General features: G+C 44.0%; 1 protein-coding gene across 3 annotated transcripts in view; it reads right to left on the minus strand.

Moving 5' to 3' along the window:
* NFYC (nuclear transcription factor Y subunit gamma) overlaps positions 1-5,492 on the minus strand; it is a 64,594-nt gene extending 59,102 nt beyond the window's left edge. For 2 of the 3 annotated variants that reach the window (XM_036255409.1, XM_036255403.1), the window contains exon 1: positions 5,310-5,492. The gene's annotated coding sequence lies outside the window, so the exon portion shown is untranslated. The remainder of the gene's footprint in view (positions 1-5,309) is intronic. The other variant, XM_036255408.1, reaches the window with a different exon arrangement.
* Positions 5,493-6,000: the final 508 nt, after the last annotated feature.

The following is a 6,000-nucleotide window of genomic DNA, read 5'->3' on the forward strand; positions in this document are numbered from 1 at the left end:
GACTCCTCGTCAAGGAAGCTGTAAGGTTTTATGCTACTCTAAAAAGAAAGGTCCACTCACTGACAGTCACTTATTATATGCTATTGTATTCATTTCTCATAATTACCCTATAAGACAGGATTAATACCACTCCTTTCCACAGTAAGAAACTAAAGTTCAGACAGGTTAAGAATCTGGCCCCCAGCTAACACAGAGGGTAAATGCATTGCAGAGACAGAATTCTTTTCCAGGTCTGACTCCAATGTCAGCAACTACACCACCTCCTCTGAAAGGTACTTTCTGGTCAAAGTATTTTAAATTCATTTCCTCCTACAATTAATCTACTTACATTACGTTAGGTACTTGGAGCCTCTGTGGGAAAACACTAAAATGACCTTGTACCCTTCCTAACTAGTTACAGTGCATGCATGAAAAACTGAATAAACAAAATGAAAAGAGAGACTGTAAGACATCAGATAACTCAGTTTACTTTGAGCAGAAAAAACAGAATGGAAAAGAACAACTTGTTAGCTAAGGAATGTCCTTCCCAGGTAGTATGCTTAAGGCTGGAATGAACCTCAAGAAGGTCACTTGTGCCTGGCTGGTGTGGCTCAGTGGACTGAGCGTCCTCCCAATGAACTGAGAGGTCCTGGTTCCATTCCTGCTCCGGGCATGCCCTGGTTGCGGGCTCAACCCCCAGTGGGGGTGGTACAGGAGGCAGACAATCAATGTTTCTCTTTCAGGTTGATGTTTCTATCTCTCTCCCTTCCTCTCTCTCTAAAAAAATCAATTAAAAACATTTTTTTTTTTTAAAAAGGTCACTTGTGAACCTAGTAATGTCCTCTGCCATTCTTCCTTCTGTGAATGAGGCAAACTTGTCAAAACAGAAGCTTAGAATTATCTCTGCCATCAAATCAATGCTTCCATAGGAGAAGCAATGCTATCCAGCAGAATGAGCACTGGTCTGGGAATCCAGTGTACTGGCCTAGACTTGGCTCTGCCCTTATAGCTATGTGACCTTGTCAAGGTCATCACACTATTTAGGGCCTCACTACAAAGGACATTCCTGAAAGAATTAAAGGTCACTTCCTCAGATGCAAGAATTTTTCTTTTCTCACAATATTCTATGGTCAAGAGAATACAGTGTTTAAGAGTAAAGGCTCCTCCACAAATTGTGTAAGAATTAAAAGTTACAGACCTGTGTTTGAATCTGGGCTCTGCCACTTACTGGCTATGTTACCTTGAGCAAATTACTTAACTCCTCAGTTTCCTCACATGTAAAAATGAGGGTGGTAATAGTATCTACCTCATACTATGTGAGAATGACATATATATGTAATACATTTCTACCCACGTAAGCACTCAATAAAAGATAGTGACTATATTATTCCTGAGTATCTCTAGTGGCTCAGTACCTCTGAACTAAAAGGTAAGAAATGTGAATTTCAAAACTGTCTCAAAAAGACACCTAGAATGGCCCTTAATGCCTCCATTTCTCTGTAGAGGGGGATAAAAAAACCTCTATCTTTTCTAGTACAATGAATCAGTTTTGACCAAATGGAAAATGTGTAAGTATAAGTGAAATATTAAAATTCTTTGTCATATGGATTAAATAAGATGGCATGAACAGCCCTGGCCGGTTTGCTCAGTGGTTAGAGCGTCGGCCTGTGGTCCAGAGAGACCCGGGTTCGGTTCCCGCTACAGGCGCGTACCTCAGTTGCAGTTTGTCCCCAGCCCTGGATGGTCGTGTGGGTGGCAGCCACTCGATGTGTCCCTTTCACGTCGATGTTTCTCTCTCTCTCTCTCTCTTCCTCTCTCTCGCTCCCACTCTATCAGAACAAAAAATGGAAAAATGACCTCAGGTGAGGATAAAAAAAAAAAAGATGACATGAACATAGTCTGTAAAGTATAAAACATTAGTATGATTTCTACTTAGAAGACAAAGCTGATATTCTTAAATTTTTAATATAAACTCTGACCTACTCATATGCCCTGGGAGTTCAAAATTTCTACAGTAGTCAATTCCAAATGATAACAAGGCCCAGCAAGTGGCCATAGGTGTAAGGAGCTAATGTGGAATGAAGGTGGTCACTAGTGTTGAAGAACAGGTAGTCAAGTAATACTTGCTGAATAAAAAATATATATATATACATATGCATGTTATTGTAGCCTTGTCCAGACTTACTAAAAAGAAATTAAGTTATAGATGCCATAACATATTTTTTTTAAATTTTTTTTCCTTTATTGACTTTTAGAGAGAGAGAAAGAGGGAGAGAGACAGAAACATCAATGAGAGAGAACATCGATTGGCCGCCTCCAGCATGCCCCCCACTGGGGATTGGGTCCATAACCTGGGTATATGCCCTGACCGGGAACCGAACCGGCGACCTCTTGATGCATAGGTCGATACTCAACCACTGAGCAACACTGGCTGGGCGCCATAACATTCTTATTTAGTTAACTTAATGACTGAGCCAAATGAAGCTAAGATGAGCACTGGACAAAATGCAGTATCTTCTACACTTCGGTGTATGTAACTGCAAATAAATGGGAGAATCTCACCTAACCACATCAAGAAACAAAGCAGTTAAGACCTTGAAACCTGAATTATTTAAAAATTTCCATGCAATATTGGACTTGCAAATACTGTTGCATCAGTTTTAATTTTATACATCATTCAGGATAAGTATATCCTAGAATCATTATTCCACGGTTTGGAGAAAGCACTAGGCTTTTGTATAGGCCCCAGTGTGTGCAAACATCCTGAAGAATAGATGATGTTTAAGAAAGCTCCCTAGTGAGCTCTTTACCTATATACACTTGGTAGTTTCTTCATGCTTGGCATTCATTAATCACTTCCATAAATAGAAAGACTATGTCAGCAATATTCTGAAGCCTGGTTCCAAAAAGTATGCAGATTCTTAAACTTTCTGTACATGTTTTTTAACTATGATCTACCTGGATTCAGGAATACTTCAGCAGTTTACTTTGTAAATCTTTCCCTTCACATTAGAAATCAAGGATAAGATTTTAAATACCTTAATTGAAGGCCCTATATTCAAATGGTTACCATTCTGTGGTCTGAATCTTTGAACAGTACTACAGATTTTTAATAATTATATTCTCCCACTCAATATACTCCTAACACCCAGAAATCAAAGAAAGATGATCCACTTTGGAATATAAAATTATCTGGGAGTTTGACTAGTCAGGTTTATGTTGACAGTATGATGTAGCAGATAAAATCACAAGCTTTGGCATCAGGCAACTTGGATTTGAAACCCAGTTCAATCACTGAGTGGCACTGGACAAGTTACTTAACCCTCTGATCAACTTTCTCATCTGCAATATGAAAATGATAATGCCCTATCTAACAGGAATGTTGTTTTAAATATGCCCCAAGCCCGGCAGGTGTGGATCAGTGGTTGAGCATCGACCCATGTACCAGGAGGTCGCCAATTCCATTCTCAGTCAGGGCACAGGACCAGGTTGTGGGCCCAATCCCCAGTGGGGGGCATGCAGGAGGCAGCCAATCGATGTTCTCTCTCATCGATATTTCTCTCTCTCTCCTCCTCTCCCTTCCTAAAAATCAATAAAAATAAAATAAATAAATATGCGCCACAATGTCAATTCCCTTCCTTTACCACTAGAAAGTATTATTTCTCTCAAAAATGTAGCTGCATTCACATAAAATGATCAAAGCTGAAAACCACAAGTATTTGAAATTGACATGAAAACAGAAGTGTAACAAATATCTAAAGCTAGAAAGAACCACCTAATATAGATAAAGAAAAACAAATTAGGAAAACACAGAGGTTTAACATAAATGTGTTTCCCTGATCCCCAAACCTTGGAAGATACAAATGTAAAACAATCCAAGTCATTACCACTCAATGAGAAAGGAATGTACCTCTAACAACTCTCAATTAAAACAAAAGCTTTTTGAAACATGAACCAGAAAGTGCTGACAAGTCCTGTTACTTAAGACAAGATACAAGAAGTTATGCACTAGTTTATTTTCGTTCTGGGCTGCTTATTTTTTAGATAATTTTTTAATGCTATTAGGGTGGGTATCTTTTTAAAAGCACATATAAAAGGAAATAAATAGGCCAAGATCCAGGATCTCTGTCAAGCTCTCTTCCCTTAAAGAGGAACCTAAGACTATCCATTCAACAAATAATTACCAAGTATCTAATATTTGCTATAAAGTGTAGCTTTGGAAACTCAGCACTGACCCATATACTTCCTACAGCAGAAAAACTTCATAGAGACCATCTCAAAACTAGATGCACGGTCCTCAGCCCCAATAATCTATAATTGCTATTTTACTATAATTCCCAAGTCAGAAAATGTTCCCCAAAATGCTTTGTACTTTCTCACTCCTACAGATCTATCACTACTTAATGCCGTGCCTCCTAGGCTTGGCATTCAATTAACACTGGCACACCTATCCAACAGGATCCCTCCCTCAGGCTGAGTCTGTTTACTTCCTCCTCACATCAAATACCAGATGTGGTAACTTGGGACTCCAGGGCTCCATCTAAACCTCGGTGTTTCAATGCTGGCACTGTCGAGCAAAATCTCTGATCTGCTCCTATCTTTCCGATGTATTCCTAGGGCCCTGATGCCCTTCCCTCTTATACCATGCTCTCAGACCTGGCATCCGAGGACATTAAGATCACTTCCACACTGCCTTAGCCTGCACGTTTAGCACCCCTGGAGCTCGAAGATCCTCTCAGCCTGTAACTTGGGTTTCAGTGTCTCCAAACCCGACACCCTTGAGGCTTGCGTGCCCCTATCCTAGGCCTCCCATTCCCGACCATGCACAAGCTACTCCAAAATACCTGCCAAACCATCATCCTCTCTTCCCCCTTAAGGCCTTTAGGCTCGCCCCAGCCTCCACCCCACGCCTGCGCCGTAGGGGGGTCATCACCCTGCAGCCCGAGCCCAAGACGCGCGCATCCCTGCAGCCTCCGATTCCTTCATCACCCCTAGGCCGGAGCCAGCGCGACCAATAAGGTGCCAGGTCCGCGGCCTCCCCGCCACCAACCAATCACGAGCGAGCCCCCCCGCCGTCGCCTTCCGCCAATGGGAGAAAGCCCGCGGGCCGGGACGACGAGGCACACGGACCCCACGAGCGCGGCGGCGGCGACAGCGGCGGGCCCGGAGCGAAGACAACATGGCGGTGGGCAGGCCAGGCCGGACCGAACTACAGCAGTGGCCGCGCGAGGGAAGTGAGGTCTCCACCTGAGGCGGGAAGCGCTGCCCCTCCCCCCCGCCGCCGCCGCTCACCTCTCACCCTCACTCCCACAGAGCTCCCGCACACTTACACGCCTCTGCTTAGAAGTCCAGGGAAGAGCAGGAGCCGCCCCCGCGCTCCAGCGGAATAGGCAATGCAGAGGCCTGAGCACCGAGGGGAGGGGAAGCGTGCGTCACGGAGAGCGGAGCGCGCGCGAAGCGGGGGCACAAACAAGATGGCGGCAACGCCGTTTGCACCGTCCCCCCCACACTCCCCCCGCCCTCCCTCTCATGGCGCCTCGACTCCCAGTAACTTGTAATGCGCAGAAGCTGAGTTGCTTGAAGTCTCGCGAGAATTGGCAACGGCGCCGACATGGTGAGGCGGAAAGAGATCTGAGAGTCTTCTGACTCCGCCCTTTTCTAGAGGTTTTTGAGGGCGTTGCCTGGAGACCTCCGTGTGGCGTTCTATAATTGTGGACCTCTGATGTGATACGCACACTTTTGAGTTTAAGGAATAAGTAGTTGTGTGTGTGGAGGGAGGGGTCATTTTTGATTGGGGAAGAGAAAGCTGGTGGACGAAGGACGACGTGGGGACGCCAGGTTACGTGTGCTGCTGAAGAAGATAGGTACCAACACCGCAAGAGAGGATTTAACACCAGAACTGTAAAATATACTCGAGAATAAAGAACCGCACGCCCCATGAATGGTCAGCTTGTAGCCTTACAACGATATGGACATTGTTTTTCTCATTTGAATGCAGACTTTAAAACTTCATCAAAGACA

The sequence above is a fragment of the Molossus molossus genome, unplaced genomic scaffold (assembly GCF_014108415.1).
Source record: "Molossus molossus isolate mMolMol1 unplaced genomic scaffold, mMolMol1.p scaffold_m16_p_12, whole genome shotgun sequence".
NCBI classification, from domain to species: domain Eukaryota; kingdom Metazoa; phylum Chordata; class Mammalia; order Chiroptera; family Molossidae; genus Molossus; species Molossus molossus.